Raw genomic sequence first — 20,489 nt, forward strand, 5'->3', positions numbered from 1 at the left:
GAAGCTTTCTGGGGAGCACTTTTGTGTGGGCTTTTGCAGGTGGCTCCCTGAGATCATATGTCTCCGTTTGCTGGGACCGCCTTGTTGCTGGAACTGGTGCTGCTTTGGCTTTCTGAACGGCTCTTTCTGGGGAAATGGGCAATTTTGCTGCAGAGCAGTGATTGTGTTCTTGGATCCTCTGCATCACCAGGAGGACGGGCAGGCTCCTGACGTGTAGCATCAGTATCAGTAATCAGTGAGGATGGAGATACTGTTTTGTAAAACAAAATTAAAACAAAAAAAAGATTTGTTTTTAAAATGTCTGTTCAGAAGGAAAAAGCCTTGTATTCAGCCTTAACTGAACAGATTTATTCCTTCAGGTGGTTTTATTTTTCAGTGAGATGCCTTGCAACAATACAGAAGATAGTGTGATGTGCTGCAGAAATCCAGGTTTACTTAGACTTTTCACCAGAGGTCTATTAGATCCTTTCTCATGGTCAATTGTTATAATACTTTTAAATAGCAACAACATCATTTTGGGTGGTTTATTTAGCGTAATGCACAAAGACTGTAATGAGCCAGAAACATCTCCAGGAGCAGTGGTCATGTCAGTGCCTCCTTCCCTGAGATTATCTTTCTAGTTCATTAGGAGCCCACTAAAGCTGTTGAACACAGCTGGAAACAGGTGTCCTGGGTAACATGTCGTATGCCTTTCATCCATTGACACAAAAGCTTCATACACCCTGATTCACTCTATGACTGGTAAGCACACAAGTTTGCAGCTCCGGGCTTGCTGTCCACTGGTGACTGCAGGGTTCTTTTCCCATGGGTGACCTGGGCAGTGTGGGGAGGGATGCAGCCACACGGGTACCTGGCTGGTGGCACAAGTTCAGGACAAATCAGTTCTTCTCACAGACTCCTGGGTCTCCCCCTCGCAGGCTTTGAGCCAACGCTTCCAGTGACAGCAAGGTCTGTGGTTTCCCCACGCAGCCTGGCTTGGCAGCAGCAGGTCCCAGTGCTGTGTCCCAGCTGCGGTGCTGAAGTTGGGAAACTCCTCCCATTTCCCCAGGCTTGCCTCAGTGGCCGCCCCTGCCTCCCAGACACGTTGGTGTCCTGCTGACTTTCTTACCCTTATTTAACATCTTTTGGCTTAAATCCCATTTCTTACGGCTTTGGCTGGAAAGGAAAATGATGGAGAGGGAGGCCTCTGCCACATGCTGATATGCTAGAGACAGCGTGGGGGTTCCCCAATGCTTCCCAGGCCAGAGCATGTCCTCTTGCCTGTCCCACCTGCAAGATGTATGATGCTGAGGCAAGCCCAAGCATTTACTCAGCTTTCAAAAAATCCCTGCTGGAGCTGAGAGTCCTGAGTATCGATAGTATTTCACTGAAGCTGTTATTTACACAACTGGCGTGAGTATCATGGAAAGCTTATGCAGAGGCGTGGATGAGGGTTGTTTAAAGTGGATTTCAGAAAGAATACAGGAATTCATAATTCAGTTTTATGAACTGCAAGCCAGGCAGCTACAACTTGAACAAGGGGCTATTTGGTAACTTGTCACATAACTTGCCCACCATACAAAGGTATTACCCATCCTCGAAGAGGCTGCTCTACCTGTGTTTTAAGGGTTATACCTGAATGTAGTTATTTCTCCTGAGTTTTGCTCTCCTACACGGGTAGCAGCTGGAGAGCATCCTTTCTGATCATATTTTGGTCTTATTTTTAATTCATTTCCCCCACCTTAGAGTATTCATCAGCTGCTGTAGCCTCTTGTTTCAGACAGCTGCTAGATCCTGGCTGATGGAGTTTATTGATTTCTCTCTCTGATCTTGCAAATCTTATTTCAAATTCATCACCTGCCAGGGCCGTGCTGGGAGCCTGAGCTTCACTGCAGTGTGTTATGGATGGGAGAGCTCTCCTGTGGGCTTTCTAGTGCCACCAGCTGCAAAGCCCCTGTTCTGGAGCAGCCCACCCTGATGCTCTGCGAGGTCTCGGATCAAACCCTGACCCCTTCCCCTCCCGTAGCCCCATGCATGGCTGTGCCCAGCACCTTGGAGTGCCAGCACTGGCGGCACCGTGCTGCACTGCAATGTAGAAGAGGGGAGACAGGAGCTGTGCACAGACAGCATCAGGCTTGGTGGCCCCAGCTCAGCGGGTGGCAAGGCCCTGTCCCAGGCCACCTCCAGCCTCTCTTTCTTCACACACAAATTACGGTCCTGTCCTCTCCACTGCAACGGAAATCCTGAAAACCTGAACCAGATGCACGGTTTCACCTGAGTTTACAGACAGCCTGGAAGCAATAACTCTGGGAGGTATAAACTGCTCCTTTCATCGTAATAAGATGTTAATGGGGAAAAGCCCCGCTGCTCCAGGCAGTCCTCTATTAATGCTGCCTCAGCAGCTGGGAAAGGGGCATCCGCTGGATCAGTTTCCACAATGCCCACCCCTATGTATCCCCCCGCCTGTGGCTCAGAAACTCCAGTTCACACATCCCCTGGCATGGTCCTGGTCCCTGAGACAGGGACAGCTCAGGATCCCAAGGTCTTCAGTGAGGGCTGTGGGCAGCAGCGCACAGCACTCCTCAGAAGGCTGAACAAAACATCTGTTTACCATCGCTTTGGGTCACTTATGGCAGTTCAATGCTCTCTTCTGCAACATTTTATTTTAAGCAGGCTGGTGATACTCCCATGCAGAGTGCAACAGAAGTGCAGCTTGCTCCTGGTTTATGCATTTCAGCTAAGGTTGCCTAATAACTTGTGAAGTTCACAGAGCACGCTCCCCTCTGATGCAAGGCCAGACACAAGAGCATTGTTTTCAGCTCTCATGTTGCTGGTCGCAAGCCAAGCTGCTCTGCTCTGTCCCTTGCTTTCTATGGGAACGAATGATTGGCAAAACCAAACTGACCTTTTACTCGAAGTAAAAACTGACCTGCAACTTTAGAAGCCAGGCTGCAGTTTCTTAACATGCAGCGTGGGATTAGAGGAGCAAACCCAGCCAGTGCCCTCCTCTGCAGTACTCTGTACCTGTTTGCTTTTCTTGTTGTGAATAGTCCACACACATGGAGCGTGGCTTGGGCAGCATTAAGGAACAGAGAGGAAATGTATTTTCTGCTGGGCAACCTTATCTGCTCTGATTACTCTGGGTTTTCGGCTAAGGGGGACTGTGAAGGATAATTACCATCATGTGTTACCTGAGATTACAGGATTGCTTTCCAACTAATGACACTAGGAGAACCAAGGAGTTGTTAATATTTAATCAGACTCTTGGCTTAACAATTGGATAAATGAGGTGTGTAATTACACAGTTAGAGAAGACATTTCAGATAGGAACTGTGCTGTTATTAATAGTGAAGGTGAAAGCTGGTGAACATACACCGTTCAGTCCTATCAAGCACGTCATTAAAGAAGATCTTCAGCACAAGAGCCTAACAGCATGTCCTATGAGGTGGTAAACAAAGGCTTCAGCTGCTTTCAAGATAAAAATTCCTGCTTGGCCAAGAGGTTCCAATGTAAGAATAATACCAGACCAGATGTTTTGTTGATGTGGCAAGCTGTAATCAGGGGGAACTAGGGAACATTTAAATACGCACACAGATTATACCGCGTGTTTATGGCTGTGCTTTATGTATCATTTCTCAGCAGTCAGGCAATTATTTTCCCTAGGTTATTCATTTTAATTTTTATAGGAAACAAAAAGGTACCTTTTAATTCAGTGTAGTTCTTACCTGCCCAGTGGAGCTTTAAAACAAATGTTAGTCCTAACATGCAAGGTGTCGTGTTTGATCGGAAAGTACTGGTCAGAATGAAAACAGAGATGCTGCTTATAATAATATTGTTCGTCTGTCCTTTTAATCCTGTGCTTTATCTCAGCTCCTTAAAAACACTTTATTTTTAAAAGTGATCTTGATTTTAAAAGACTGCAATAGCTGCAGTTCTGCAGTGCTCCACTAAAGTGAGCACTAACTGGTTCTCTTGAGAGTCAATTAGTGGGATATTGGAAAGTTAACATCAGAACCAAAGAACTTATTCACCAGCACAGCTGCGGGTTACTGATATGAATCTGGATAATGTGTGAAATTAAATCTTAGAAATGCTTTGCACAATGCAATGAGGCAGAATTGAGGTGATAATGTGGTTTCTCAAATGGGAGGCTGATGCAAGAAGCACATTGGTTGGCAGATGCTATGAGCATTAGTGATCTCCTCCTCTTCCCAGCTAACAATCCTGAAAAGTTTGCAGTGATCCAGATCTGGGTGCACAGACACTTGAATTTCTCAGCCTCCGGTTCCAAGTGTGACTAGATGCCATCACCTGTAGGGTGTGCTTTGAGATCAGGGGTAAAAATGTCCCGTCAGCGCCGCACTAATGCTTTTCTTCTAGAGACATTTCTATTTTAAAGAGCTAATATAATCAGAGGAAAGGCTTGCATACTCGCTGCTCAGCTGACTGCTGGTGTGGTGCCAGTGGCTGAGCTGCACCACGAGTTGTCAGGTCTCCCTGGCATGTGCTTGCACATTGGTTAGTCTTTAACAATTCGCACTTGGTATTGAGCTCATGCTGTGAAAAGAGCAGAACCCTTTAACTATAGTGATGCAGAGCCAATAGAAATAACCAGGAAAATAAGCTCTCACCCCCAGCAAGGTTAAGATTTACTTATATGGCATGTTGGCATAGAACTGTAACGGAGATATAAAGAAATGCACAACCAGAATAATTTCCTATGGCATGTTACCAGTGATCCAGTTTAATGCAACCTGTTTCTGCATCCTCTTTCTTCTCTGCCTCACCTTGAGTCTGCCAATCCTGTCTTACCCAAACTAAAACAATTTTCCTCTATTCTTTGTCATGTACCTTCCTAAGTCTGCAGCTACCAGCCTCTCTTTTGAGTTCTGTATAGTCACAGACTGTGCCTTCCAACCTCCTTGTCAGAGCTCTCTTGCTTTTACGTGATACCCACATCCTTGTGCTGCCCATTCCTTCTGGCACTTTCGTAACGTTGCCACCACGAATATCTTCAATGAATAAAGAGACTTGCAGCTCTCTTTCCTTTTCAAGACATCATTCCTCTGCTTTGTTGTCCCTATGGGCTACCTCCAAATTCCTGGATGAAATACAGTTTAGAAACCCAGGAACCTTGGCTCCATAATGTTTGAACATTGCCCAAACAAGCTAAAATATATTAAAACTGCTTTGTTAAAACACCTCTTTCCTTTTCTGCTGAGAACTCACTCTCATGACAGCTGCATCCATGAACTGTCCAGGCTTGCACATTCCCTGAGGAAGGACCACGTATGGCACTGGGCTGTGAAACACTTCATACCTTTATATCCCTGTGTAAATGAAATTAGTAACACATATGGCTTTCCACTCCCACCCTGCAGACCCATACTAGCCTGCCCTCTGGGGGGTGAGAGCCCGAGTGGTGAAACCTCTTTTGGCCCATTCAACACAGTTTTTCAGTGAGCAGCAGTGTGCTGGCTGATGGGTTTGCAGTGGGGTGAAGAGAGAGCTGCCTAGAAGGTCCTGCCTGTGGGGAGCACAGGCACGGTGTTACATGTAACAGAGTCCAGCCTCCTCTCGATGCATTACTCTTAAGAGATGGTTTCATTATCTCTAAAGCTTTTTATTGCATCACATCCCGTTAGTCAAGACATGATCTGTGCCCAGTGCTACTTATGATAAAGGCCTTTGCTGTTGGCTTTTGGAGGAAGGTCCAAGACTGACAGAGGGATTTTGCTAGCTAAGGCAAGCAGGATTCACTTGTTAAGTAACATTTGTGGCACCCTAAAACCAGAAAATGGTGCTTATATACTCACATATTTTCTAATGCCAAAGTGGCTGGCATCTAAACCCTCTGAAGCCATAATGACTTGGTCTGCAAATTCCAGATCTCCTCTATCTATAAGATTAAAAATAAAACAGAAAGACATTGAGTCCTGCCACGTGAGGAAGCCTCATCTAATCCCACGTGTGGGGTACTCACTTTTGTACCTCTTGGAGGTTTTAAGTCTCCAACACTGCAAAGTCAGTGACCATGAAGTACTTACAGCATGAATGCATAAAACATATATTTAATTACAATGTTAAAATACGTAGAATGATTTAAGGTCATTGCCTTGTAGATTTCTGCTGATTTGGCACATCAGTAACTTATGTACTGCCTGGCTTTGCGTGTTGTACTGGGCTATTTACTCTTGGCCTCAACTGAAACATGGGCCATGGCAGCCTTTCTGCTCTGTGCTCTACCCCAGTGAGGCAGGTTGCTTTTCAACAGGAACACACAACGACAAATGTCATCTCATGAACATTTGAAGCGGTGTACACAGATACACACGGATGAGCAATTCTCAAGGAAATAGGAGTTGCTGTTATCATGGTGCTTGGGAGTAAATCTAGCTTTCTGCCAGACCGATACCTTCATTTCTCTAGTTGTGATTTGCAAAAGCAGCTTTCATGGGCTTCATGAAAACAGTTTGTTTCTGGCTTCTCCTTTGAAGAAAGTCAGTGTCACCCAGACCTCACAGAGCTCTCAGCTGGATGCATATGCTGGCTGTCCTGCTCGATCCCCAGTGAGCTAATTGTGTTTGTTTGCATTTAACCTCCTTTGAAGACAGAGAGTCCAGCAACTTATCATTTCTCTGTGTTGAGCCAGGGGGTTCCTTCCATGGGTTTATCCCACAGCCCCCAGATTCAGGAAACTTAATGATAGCTTAGAGACACCAGCTACCCCTGTATGCTATAACTCCCAAAGAAAAGAAGTAAAAAGAGGTTGCACAGAGTGTGGATAAACTTCAGAGCACTTCTTACCTTTTAATGAAACTATAAATATCAAAAGTAAATCTGCTAATGTGGTCGACACTAACCAACGGAGAGTAATCAAAAGGCTTACAGAACTTGCTTTGAAGATTTGAATAAAGAAGGGTTTTTTTCTGGTGCTTCAAATCCTGGTCAATGGACATGTTAAGTCAAATGCAGTCAATGAAATGCAGAGAAGCAGACTGGCTGGGGAAGCCCAAGGAGAGGGAAGATCAGCAATCAGCTTGTATTTTGGTAGGGAGATGATTGCAAGCCTGAACTCACTTCAGCATAAAGAGACAAGTGAAATAAAGCAGTATTGGGTTCCTCACTTATCTTTTATCTGTAAGGTTTAATTTCTATTTGAAAAAGATTAGACGGATGTTATGCAACATTTTTCTAGTACTCCAGCTGTGGAAAACAAACCACATCTGGTACATAAAATAACAACGAAATTACCTGAAAGCTTTACTGTTCTTAAAAGCAGCTACAAGTAAGTGTTCAAATAATGTGCTGGAATAGAGTAGATCCAGTTTGTCAGATAATAATACATAAGCTTAGAAGGAGGGAAAGATGAAGCCAAGAGAAACATTGCACTTCAGAGAGTTCAAATAAAGAGGTTCCTTTCAACCAAACTTCTGTGGGCTTGCAAGGCATAAATTACACAAACAACATTTAAAAACAGGAATGCAAGAATCAAAGAGCAAAATTAAAAGCTCTGTTTGTGTTCCAGCCATGCAACAAGTGTGCTGCAGATGTCAGAGGCCTGTGTTTTAGAAATCCCCTGGTCTGGATGCACAGTTTCCAGTGTGTCCTGCTGGCATGCATCTGCAGGTGGGTTGTAACAAATGTACTGTCAGCTATGTAAAATACACAGCCTGTGAGAAGAGGAAATACTGCAAATCTGGCAATGATGCTTTCCCTTGTGTTTCTGTAATGAAGCTGCTATTCCATAGTGTTTCTGAGTGAGGAGCCACCAGTGGCCTGAGAGCTGTCACACTCCATCCCAGCGAAGAGCCACCTCCTTTCCCAGTTCCTTTCTCATGCTGGTGCTCAGGCTTCCAGTGAAGCACAAGGTAACTCACTGCATCTCAAAATGCAGCAGTTCATCTTAACTATAGCTGATGTTTGGGTTCGAAGGATGTATCCCACTTTCATGGTCCATTGTACCCTATTTGGGTGAAAAGACCTGAGCTGCCAAACGCAGAAAGGAGTAGCAAAAGTGAAAAAGGCATATTGAAATGATTCAGCTGAGGGAAATTGTCAAAGAACTATTGATTTGTTTCTTTGTTTTTATGTTTCAGGTGATTTCCAAAGCTACAGTTTGATAATGTTCTTAAAATATGTCAGACTTCACACGTTAAGTGGTACAAAAATGCCGTGCCTCCTACACTCACAGCAGCGGGAGAAGCATGTTGTGATGACTAAATAAAGCCCTTCCTGCAGTTGGGTTGTTCTTAATTTAAATATTTTTATCTACCAAAGAATAATAAAACATCAGTCAATACCACACACAGATTCCAGATGAATGCAAGAAGAATACAAATTAAAGGCTTTGCTGACAGCCTAAACGAGAGTTTTTCATGCAGGTCTGTAGGCTTAACGTTAAGGATTGAATTCTCTTTTAAACAAACTCCCCTTTACATCACCTCCACAGTTGTGATGGACCTTACTGTGGGAGTAAATGACACACTCACTTAATCTGAGAGGGTTTAGATTAAATGTGAAGTGTCATCCTGGGTGTGGAGGGGATGGGCTGGCTGGGGACAGCGAGGTGGCAAGTGGAGATCCTGTGTACGAGCCCAGCATGAAATCAAATGAACTAGTTCTGCTTTGCGTACGTTTTGTTCCTTGGAATGTCTGTGAGTCTGAGTTGAATCCTGCGATGGGAAATGCTGATTGTCCGCACCTTCTCCCTCCTGCACAAAAGGTGTGAAGTTTTTGGAGTGCAACACTGCAGGAGCAAAGCATGGGAAAGCAAGCATAAAATGCACTGTTTCGTGCCAGTGGCAGCTGCAGTTTTATTTCTGTGTCTGAGTGATAAATGACAGGAATTAACAATTTTCTTCCAACTCCCTTGGAAGATGTATTCTATAGAATGAAAATAGAAACACTGAATTATTAAGAATCACGCCTCTTACATATGAAAATGGTACAGTGTCATGTTAAATACACCATATTAAGAGGTCAATTACAGACCTATTTTGAGTTAATGGGATTAGTTCTTTTTTTATTTTACATTTTAAATGCAATCACTCAAGGTGTACTGGAGATCAAAGAAATAGAAAATAGAGTCATCCAGTTAAAGGTAGTCAGTGCTTGCAGAATGCCTGAGAGCAATGCCAGAGGGTGAGAGGGTGAGATGGGGCAAGGGCTGAGCAGAAGCATCCCTTTCTTCCCATCTATATTGACTCCCCTGTGTGTGTCAGTGAGAAATGCCATTTTTATGGAACATTCCCTTTATTTGAATAGACAATGAAATAAGGCAAAGCCTATTTGTCCCCTGGCTCCAACCACAGCCCTCATTTCGCTAAATCTTACAGCATTTTCTTTAAATCCTATTTGGTTCAGTGGAAACTGAGTATATACAAAAGTTCTGAGCACAGAATTGCAACTGGTCAAGGTACAATTGTTGCATTAGTCACTGGACACTTGTCTGGCCACAGATTTGTATTGGAATCGGCTCCAAAGGGCAATAGCTAGAGAGAGCTTCTCTACTCTTCAAAGGATTTGCTGCTCCTGTGATGCCCCTGGAATACTAATGCACATGGAAATTGGCCCCCTCTGTTACAAGAGAGGAGATGGCTGTAAAATGGAAGCCTGTGGGCCAAAGGACAAGTCAATAAATGAAGCACTAGGAGTATTTCACCATCCATATTATATGGTTTAGTGTGAGGTGTGTTGAAACTTGATGATCTTAAGGTCCTTTCCAACCCTAACTATTCTGTGATTCTATGATTCTATGATCCAAGTACAGTCCTGCCCACACATCCCCCGGGACCTTTCCTAGCCCTCTCTTTCCACCCTGCCCAAACACATGTCCACACTGGGGACCTGGATTCAGCTGGAAGATCAACCTGTGAAAAAACCCAATGGGATGGTTTTACAGGCAGAAGTTACTCCGGGGGAGATTGTGACTGGACTCTCATAACGAGAACACTGGTGTAATTTCCCCAGGGAAGATGGTGGATTCCCCAACACTGGACACTTTAAAGATCTGGCTGGACCAGATGATCCTTGAGGTCCCTTCCAATCTGGTGTTCTATGATTCTGTGATTACAGTTGACTTATTCTTTCCCATGTGGCATAAATTGCTGTCCAAAATTGATACATATCTATAGTCTCCTTTTGATAGGTCTCTAGACAAAGTGCATACAGAACTTTCATAATAGGAACACTGATTGCATTATAGACATGCCAGATGGCCATATTTGTCACCAGAGTTACTGCTTACTTAGCTAAAAAGATGATCCATACAGTGCATGAAGGGGGATGCATTTATGCTGTACAGAAGAGTCTGGCAATAGTTTAGCTCACACGCACCTCTGTGCACACATGATGCCACTGCACTGTCTGCACTGAAGAGACTATGCCCTTCTCCAAACAGTACTGCTGCATCAGTGCAGTCGTCACAGCTCAATTTGTGCCAGAACAGGCATAAACTGCTTGATTCACCTTGTTTGGTCACAATTCAGGTTTCCAGAATGTTCTGGGACAGGGATTTCTTTTATTTTGGTGATTTGCTCCCTGCAGAGTCAAATATTACCTAACAAAGAAAACCACCAGCTCCCAAGCAACTCCAATGCTTGCACGTTAACTTGAAAACTAAATTAGGCGTAAGATTAGGAATGCTACATTTCCAGTTGGTGTAAGTGGGTCTGCTCTCTGGGTAGCTGCTAGGACTGACTGGTAGATGTCATTGTTAACATTAGGAGGAGAGTTCTCATCCAGAGCTTTGCCGCAGGACACACATCACCACCTCCTGCTGCTGCTGGGGCAGTATCCTGTGGTGCCAGATCCTGCACCGGAGGGATGCCGGCAACCAAGCCAGCCTCCCGGCTTAGGAATATGAGTCATTTATTTTCCTGTAAACTGGACCACAAGACCATTCGTTTCCTGGCACTTTCTGACTCTTGATCTTATCCCACTGATTTTTCCTTTACAAACAACAGGGGAAAAGCTGGGAAAGCTGTGGAAAACAGAAAGGAGAAATAGGTCACACTAGAAATTCTGAAACCTCAGCAAAGCTCTTGTTTAAAGTGATTAATTCAGTGACATCTGACCACAAGGCAGACCTTCAATTTGCCAGCAGAGGATAAAGGAGTCAAGATCTGAATGAGTAAAGAAGGGATAAAGGGTGAGTTAATCCAGTAACTGTGAAGGAACATTGGAAATGAAAATACTCAACATATATTACTCTTCTCTTTAGTCCTTCTATTGCATGTAGTGTATTTCTGGATATGCTGGAATACAAGGTACATTTATATTCTTTTTGACTTACACTGTTTGATCCAGACCCAGGCAGCAGAGCAGACTCGTGCTCTTAATGCTATTAAGTAGCACAGTTTACATTTATTTATTTTTTTGAAAAGAAACTAAAGATGCACTTGCAAAATGGTACAGGGTTAAAAGAGAATGAAGTAATCCAGCAGCTGGTAACAGTTCCATCTTTATTTGCCAAGGTTTTTCATCCTAAAAATACACATTTTTTGTGATGGAAAGTAACAAACTGGTTAGTGACATTGAACACTTGCATGAGTTGACTGAAAAGCTCCCACGCAGAATATAATCTTTCATCTATAGTTATAAGCCTGTAAGCTGCTTATACTATTTTTACTCTAAATTCACCTTTCATTTGGTTAGTTTCAGGAGTTCAGACCGAATTTACACTTGGAATTTCCCTAGTAATTTCCAATTAACACCATTAAAAAGTGAGAAAGGAGTCCTGAATTAATGCACTTATTTTTGCTGCTGGACAATAAGCAGAAGCCTCATTTGTGGTATCTGATACCCCTCATATGATAGCTTTGATTGTACCATTTTCTCCCAAGTAGAAAAGAAGACCTGTGGGAAACCCATTTTGGAAATGCTACCATCCAACAATGCTAATGGCATGAAGACTTCTCCACATTTGTTTATGCCAGTGCATCTTTAAAATGAGAGAAAGAGACCTTGGGGTAACATAAAATGCCTGATTATACCTCCTATCCTCCATTACTTGGTTAAGGTTCAAGCACTAAAGGTTCACAGGTTACTTGAACAATTTTCCACTTTCATGTGTGGTTCAGGTTTCATTTTACAGCAGTAAAAATATCAGGCTATTACCGATTATTTGATTTTACTGTAAGGATTAAACGAAAAAGTAAAGATAAAATGTATAATAAAAACCTTGTCTTCACAACATCATAAATGTTTTAAGATTCAACCGATAACCAATTAGACTTTAATCCTTTCCTCAAATAGAAAAACACTTCAAAAAGTGTGTATTAACTCTTACTTCTTAAGTGCAGGTTTTTCTATGGGTCTCAAAAAGGAATCCTGAGAGAACCAATAACTCTGTTTATGTCTGCACAGCAAAGCTACCATTTGAGTTGTCTTTGATTAAATCATTATCTTCTTTCTTCTTCTTTATTCCCTCCAGAGACATGAGAAGACATTAGCAGCAGAGATAAAGCTCTTGAGAGTCCAAAAAAGAAAAAAAGAGATTATTTATATTCAACTGTCCAGTAAAACATTAGAAAACTGAGTAATTATTTTATAATGTTATAGTAAAGTATGAAGTAAAGTTTGGGCTTTTGACAGGTGAGGTGTGATCAAACCAGAGCTGCCTATAATTAATATTTATTACCATTTATGGAGCATGCTGAGGTTCATACTGATCTACAGATATTCAGATGAAATACACCAGGTAGGAACTTTGTGTAACAAAGTACATTGTAACAGAATGGATGATGGCAAGGAGGTCTGTATGCCTTCTTCACTTCCCAAGCAAGAGTCCTGCAGCTCCTTGGAAGCAAGACGTTTCTCATCCTGTGCTACTTAAGCCCATTGCTGATTTAGTGTTTGCACTGCTAGATATGGATCACCACCTAAGCTCTAACACTTCTGCACTGCAGTTGCAAGGAATATTCCACTTAAATCCAGAAAAAGATGCCAATATCTGGTGTAATACACAACATCCTCCAAACATGGTAGCAGGAGTTACACTGATGATAGCTGCAAGTGTGAGTAACAGAAAAACATTGACACTATGAATCACAAATCACAACAGAGCCTCAGCAGCAGTTATGATTTATGGTGTCAACCTTTCATATACAACTGTTAATGAAAGCAGAGGATTGATACAATACTGACTTACTGGATCAGGCACATGAAGGCTTTAGTGAGAGCATCTTCCTGTTGAATGGCCACTTGGGGCTGTCCCAGTACTGCAGAACCCGTGGTAGTTGCAGCCCTTACACATTGCCACTGCTAGAATTTTAAATGGAGTTTTGAAAAGTTTAGGTTTTCCTCAAAAGAGAACTGTGGCTATGAGGCTGCTGACCTTCAAACTCTGGATTTGTGGTCTTAAAATTAATAGTAAAAATCACAGATAAGAGGCAGAAAAGGTCCCTAAAGCCTAAAATGTGTGGTGTTCAGGACCAAATATAGCACAGGAAAAAATAGGGGAAATATCATCTAGCTATGCAGAAGCCTGGCAGACTGTGGGGTGTTGTATTTCCAGAAGTAACAATATTTAGGCCTCTGAAGTCCCCTACTGCACAGCCAGAGACCTGCCCCATCTCAGACAAGCGTAATTCAGGAAAGGTCTGGTCTGCTATTCAGTTCTCATTTGTACTCCCTGCCAACATTAAATGCAGTACAGCAGGAATGGTCCCTGCCTTAAAACATGCCAAACCTCGGAAAAATTCCAACAGTGGCAGATACATCTTCCTTGCTGCCCGCACGGCTTGCATACCTTCACTGGAAGGCCAACGCAGAGCAAATGGCTGTGATCACTTTCAAATAAATAACTTTTGGGAACAAAAAATCTCAAAATTCCTGAACAAATTTCTCAGCATAATCTGATACTCTGAGAAGATGGGGGGTTTCTATTGAAATACCATGCTCTTAGGGTCAAATCCTGGACACATCCTGGTTTTGAGTGTCTAATCATCAGCAGTGATATATAAATACACCTGTCTACCTATTCTACCTATAATTTACATATATTTAAGCAGAGTATGTGTGCACACATGCAAGCAATTTCTCAAAATAAGACTCTTAATAATATTTTGCATTCCCTCCAAGATCATGCAGATACACAATGGTTATACCTCTATAGCTGAGGAAAGGTTTATACATAGATGCATATGCCTATGAGTAAAGGCATCAAAAGTGGAGCTCACAAGATATACAAACTAGTAAAATGTGAGTGCTGTGATCCAGCTCACTAAACTGTTGTTAGTGGCATTAAGGTTGAACATTTCTGAAGAGTTAAAGTATAGCAAAAGAGCCGCTGGTCCTCCATTAGTTTTGGATTGCTCCAGCCTGTGAGAGATGCGCTTTTCTGCTTATTCAGGGTAAGGGGGGTTGTTATCCTTCGTGGTTCTTGCTCCCATCAGATAGCTGGGTTAGCCTTCAGGCCCTTGAGTCTGCAAAATGACCCACAGCAGCTCAGGCAGTTCCCACCAGCCAAAGCTCTTCTGCTTTCGTCTGCAAAACTCATGAGCTGTGAATACCACTGTCACACACATCACTGTTCCATGGCTGTCCCCAGACTTGCTATTCAAATCCACAGGTGCCTCCTGGCCTGCACACACATTGGTGCCCAGGTACCCTGGGCCACCGCTAAGGACTGAGGAACTACCTGCAAGAAGGGCTGGTGATGGTGAGAGTGTGTTGCCCCAAGCCTCGTGCTTGAAAGATTGCTTTTAGAGGAAACCCTTTCTGGATCAAGGTGAGGACTGAAATACTTTCTTATCCTTTCTTATTCCTCCCACGTTCTTTTGGGCACTGTAATTGCATGCAGCAGACTGGACATAAAAAAAGATGTTCTTTTTGCCCCCACTCCCACCTCAGATTTGATGTATTTCTTCATGGCTGCTTTCCTACCTTGAGAAGAGTTGTGGTTAATCTCACAGCAGTTTTTGGGTGTTGCTATAATTGTATTTGAAATGTGATGCTAACCTTGTAAGTAGATGCAACACAGTTGATGACACCTCACAAAACTGGTATGACATACAGGCATCAGTGCTGTTACCTCTGTTCAACAGCTACAAAGGTCAAAGCTACAAGGGAAGCTGCAAAGATTTGTGTAAAGGACACTGAGACACTGGGATTAGACTTCAGGGATTCCTTCTTTACACCCTCATTATTAATTGTTGGACCCAGCCCTACTCTCCAGAGTGGCTTCTCCATGCTTCATAAACACACAAATATTTCAATTGATCAGCCACTAATTTGTCCCCCAAGATTTGGCACAAGTCAAGCCAGCGTGACTTGGGGATTGAGGTGAATTGATTCCTCTTTGTCAGCAGTATTTACAAAACTGACTTTAGTTTCGAGGCACACACCTAGTAACAGTGAAGTCAAAATGTGGTCACGGCTAGGAAAAAAGTGTTTGACATTTTGCTGCCGTAAGTTCTTCTATTTTAGTTATATTATAGCTTAGTCTGTTTTTTCAAATTCTCTTTATGTTAATATAAAAAGGAATTCAAGCTGAAATAGTTACCATCTGCCTGAAAGAGGACAGGAAAACATGGTTACAAAAGAATGCCTAGTGTGGAGCAAAATACAGTCCTGCTAATGGTAAGGTTTCTGTCATTAACATTAAAGATTAAAGATATACAGGAGAATATATTGCATAGCTTATCACATTTTTAATGAAGGGTTCAGTGTTGTAGCAGGCAAGAGCCACGAAGAAAAATGTACCTCTTGGATTTTATTTGCTCTCTTGGGAAACTACCCTATCATGATTGTAGCCCACAGCGTCAGCCAAATGAACACCAGGCAGTAAGTCAGTAGTCCGCTAAAGGTTAACAGAGCTTCTTCCTAATGTTACAGCAATGATTAAAAAAATTAGCTCACATTAACCTTTCACCTTTTGGTGGATGTTTCAAATCTAGTGTGGGTTGGTAATGATTGAGAATGGTTACTATAAGTTTAATGTTTTTTTGGCGGCTTATGCAATGCAAGCGGGTGGTCTCATGCTGCTTCCCAGGGAGGCATGTCAGCCCTGAATGCATAAACCCCCAAAATAACTTGCCTCAATTGGTGCTAATTGGAAACCTCCTTGGCAATTTCAGTAGAGACCCCTCTGTGGGCAGAGGCACTGAACAAGCTGCTACAGACCACGGCTGCAGCAAAGGCCACCCTGAGGACACTCTGGCTTGGGAAGCAAGGTTTTGAAGTCCTGAATTTCTAATTCAAGCAGGTTTGCCGTTCTCTGGTCCGAGCCTCCCCAGGGACCTGCTCTAGCTTTAGCCTGTTCATTTTCCCCTTTTCCCACATTCCCCAGGTCCTCCCAAGGATGATCCTAACTCCCCATCCCCACACACTGGTCAGACCAGACTTTCCTGTGTGGGTTTCACTGGACAAAGTGTGGGGACAAGACCTAATGTGAGACGAAGGGTCTGCTCTCTTCAGCTAATGTGATTTAGGGTGGGATGACTTTTGTCCTATAATCATTGGCTATGAATGCAGCTTCAGCAAGCCATTTATCCCCTACATTTTTGTAGTACATCCATCTCCAGCCCACGGCCCTTGCCCACACCCCCAAACCAGGATCCACAGCATAAGTGTATTTGTAAGATGAGAGACTGCAAGCAAGCTTTTGCCATAAGGTAATAGGCACAGTATGGTCCAAGAGCATGGAAGTCTGGACCAAAGATGCTGGATTCAGAAATACAAGGTCCAACAGACTCCCTAAATTTCACTATGATGAATAAAGAAAATGTAGCACAACCCCAGGATGCCCTGACTCCCTGTGTGCCTTCAACTCATGTACCAACTGTAAACACTTAATCAATGACACATGCACAAACACAAGCTCTCTGCAAATTCTGCTTGTTTTCTGTGGAAAATCATTTACCTGCTGTAACAAACTACTCCCTTTCCTCTTCTGTTGCATTTTGCAGCTAGAAAAAAGTTATAAGGTTGTGGCCATGTGTATTTCTTGCTTCTTGGGTGAGAAAGCAAGCAATCAGCACTCAGGGGCTTTTTCTTCCTTGGGTAAATAGTTCTTGTTAAACCAGCCTAAGTAGGGTGATTTGCAGTATGGATTTTTCCCATCTAAGTTATTAGAATAAGTTCAGTCAGCACATTCAGCCCTAGTCTCTAGTGGTACATAAATTTAATGCAACACTCAACTCTCTCTCTGTGTTTTTGGTGTATACTCGAGTTTCTCTTGGCACAGAGAGAAGTGGCAGGTGGAGTGATCAGAGACTTTTTTCCGTCAAAGTGAGATTAGGGTTTTTTAGGTTCCTTTGTTCTGTAAAAGCCATGGTCTAATTCACTACACGCTCTGTAGGACTGAGAATGTCATTTCTTTACTAATTCATATGTTTGGTTTAAAGCAGTGCACTGATCTCAGTGGAGTTTCCCTATTTTTAGTATCCTGCTAAGAAATTTTAACCAAAGAGTTTTATTGCACAAGAAGGTCAGGTTTTGGGGAATTTCTTTATTTTTGCATTGCACTATCAAGGCAAAGAGTTTCCTCTTTCTTCCCCCTGATAACTTCTTATCTCAGCAAGAGAAAGCAGAATACTTAGGATAGCTCAAGGCAATGGAAATCCATCAGCATCTGTTCAGGACAACACTGACTGTCTTGAGCACAGGCTGAGATGAGTATGTTAGAGTTAAAACCCTCCAGCGCATGTGAGGAAGCGTGCTTGGGAAGGAGAAACAGGAGAAGGAGGAATAGGATTTGCAATGAGCTGTCTTCTCCAGAACTGTGCTAAATAGAATTCACCTGGCAAAGAAAATTGGAGAATGCATGCAGCTTTCTGGCAGGTGCAGAGAAGGCCTCTGACATGATTTAATGGTATTTTAAAAGGCAAGCACTTTTAAAAGGCAAACAAATGGGAGTGCGCTGGGATGAATTAGATGGATTAAGATTCAATGCGATAACCTAATAACCTCAGGAATAACTAATGACCTTCCCTAACAGAAACGTCTGCTGGGTAGGGAACAAGGCAAAGCTATTCACTTTAATGATTTTGTTGGCACTGAAGCCTCGCATTTGGGACGCTCTGCAAGAACAGCTTATGAAAAGTATTGGCTGAAGTCCTCAATTTCTGCAAATTGTCTTGGTTCCTTTGGCATCAGATATGTGACCCTCTGCCCCATTGGAGCATCTGCCTCATTCTGGTAACAAGACAGAAATCAATGCAGGCCTAAATGTGAATGATATATTGATGGCTGAGATACTCTTGTTTGTAGAAATGCTTTCATAATACCGGGAACAGGTCAGCCTAGAATTTAACATCCAGAAGTGCTAGGAACAGCCCCAAATGTTATACCTGTGAAGAAGTGACAGCAATGGTTATAACATGTGAAAGGGTGACTGTGGAGTACAGGAATTGGTCAGACCCAGCAAGACTCCCTTCCGTAGCAAGAGTGATGCTTTGCTCCTCTGACATTTGAAAGAAGAAATGAATTTTAGTGCACCCAAGAACTGTCCTTAAAATGAGTACTTTGCCTCAGCTTCTTTTCAGTCTCACAATTATTCATTGCAATAGTTCAAAAGGAAAATTCACATGATCTTGGCTGAACAAACTAAAAAATCTCCTACCAGATCAATTAACAAATTATGTAAGAGTATTGCAATTAATTCCTTTAATTGAAGTCCCTATTTCTCAGCAGTGACAGGTGATGTAGTGCCTTGAAGGACACAGATACTCTGCAGAAATGAAGAGAATGAGCTATGGACACAGGAATGAAAATCCCCTTTCTGCAGTCATTTACATAACAAGAACACTGGGACAAGTGTCTGTAAATCTCAGCTTGACCACTTGACTTGCCAGCAAGTCAGAGGTACAGAGAATCCACCTGAAGGGTAAAGAGCTGTTAACTCTGCGATGCATTAATTGACGCTGTCAAGGGCTGTGGGTGCTCCCTGCCAAGGGACCTGCAGGGAAAACACAGAGATCTGTACATTCAGACTGCATGGTGTATATAACACTAACATGTAAGCGTGGCTTAAACCTCTCCCACAGCTTTCTATGGGATTAAAGCAGCCCTCAGGCTCTAAGTAGCAGTAGACAGCACCACTTCCAAAGGACCCAGCATATATTCCGAATTCAGGTGGGATGGGGTGAGATCAGTTTCTCTTTTCCTGTGTTCTGGTAATGTATATGCTGTGTACTAGCACTGGCTCATATTCCCTTGCACGTCTCTTTCTTTCTTATTGCAAAAAAACGTTACTGAGCAATTAAGAGCTGCACAGCCCTTATGTTCTTGATGGTGAAAGAGCATGTACATGTGCAGATGTGGGTGTGTGGCCAGCTGATTGCAAACCGTGACTGTATGGCACACGCAATTTAATACAGTTGAAAGTTCAGAGCCTGACCTTCTCAAGGGCTACATAAAAATGCTTCCCTTGATCAACCTCAGCTCATGATTTCAGCTGTGGCACCTCTGCGGCACTGCCTGGGGTGTGGAAGATGTCTCTGTCCTGCCCTGGGTGACATTATGCTCCATCAGCTGTTATCAGCACCTCTAATTACTAACAGGTATGTTAGACAGCATCCAAATTGTAATCAGACTGAAATGGAGTTATAATGATATCTGATCTGGGAATTTAGTCCAAAGCTTTCCTTTTCCATGATGGTTTTCATTTCCTGTAATTTAGAGCTGGAAGCATTTATGGAATATCACATGGTTTTAGTTTACACAGGAAATCAGCTGCAGTTGCGGGAAGATACTGACTTAGGAGTTTTTGGGTTTGTTTTGTTGAGTTTTTTTTAAGAAGCAGAGATTGCTTCAGAGGAAAACATTGCAGGCTTCTACCTCTGCTGTTTGAAGCCTGCATTCTGAAAAGTGATCTATGATTATATAGGAACAAGCAGTTTATTTCTGTTACATGATAATCACTTAATGTGAATGAAGCAATAAATGCCTTTCCTTTTTATAGTGAAGAGATAAAGCAAGTGCAGGAAAAGATGTGGAGGAGGGTGAGGGGAAGGGATGCTGGGCAGCTGCAGTGAGAAAAACCTCTGAAGCAGGAAGTCTCAATAGAGTGTGCATGAAAAGCCTGAAATGACCAAATCAGATTAAAATGGGAAAAGGTGGTTATGTTTCTTGAGTCACAATGTGCCATTTTAATCACTCTCTGCATGACTCCTGGCAGGAGGGGGAATGGGGTGGGGGGGTGAGGGGTTTGTGTGCATCAGGAATAAGACTGCATGATGCTGCACCACCTAGACCACAGCAAAAAAGCCTTCTCCATTCCCAGCAGTGTAAAGCTGGCTCTCCTGATGGTGCCAGGCATGTTTCTCTTTTGGGTTGGGGTGCAAGGGCTGGTATTTCAGTCTGGGGTGGCGGGGAAGGCACTTGTAAGCTTCACTCACACAGTAACACTTCTCAACAAATTACCCCTCTGAAAGCGGCAGTAGAGCAGCTCAGTGTGCTGAGGCTGGAAGGCAGGGGTAGGGCGGGCTGGCATCCCTTGGGAGGCCGGCTGCAGAATGCCAGGCAGGAGATATCAAAGAGCAAGAAAAGCAGCAGGAAGGGGG

General features: G+C 43.1%; 1 long non-coding RNA gene across 1 annotated transcript; it reads left to right on the forward strand.

Moving 5' to 3' along the window:
* The first annotated feature begins 1,168 nt into the window (after positions 1 to 1,168).
* LOC133276879 (uncharacterized) lies at positions 1,169 to 8,219 on the forward strand. Its single transcript, XR_009746045.1, has 2 exons — positions 1,169 to 2,292; positions 7,508 to 8,219. It is a non-coding gene; the product is annotated as an uncharacterized LOC133276879 (long non-coding RNA).
* Positions 8,220 to 20,489: the final 12,270 nt, after the last annotated feature.

Source organism: Pezoporus flaviventris, unplaced genomic scaffold (genome assembly GCF_033815535.1).
Source record: "Pezoporus flaviventris isolate CSIRO_AGI_PZ_B2104156 unplaced genomic scaffold, CSIRO_AGI_Pfla_v1 ptg000047l, whole genome shotgun sequence".
Taxonomy (NCBI): Eukaryota; Metazoa; Chordata; class Aves; order Psittaciformes; family Psittacidae; genus Pezoporus; species Pezoporus flaviventris.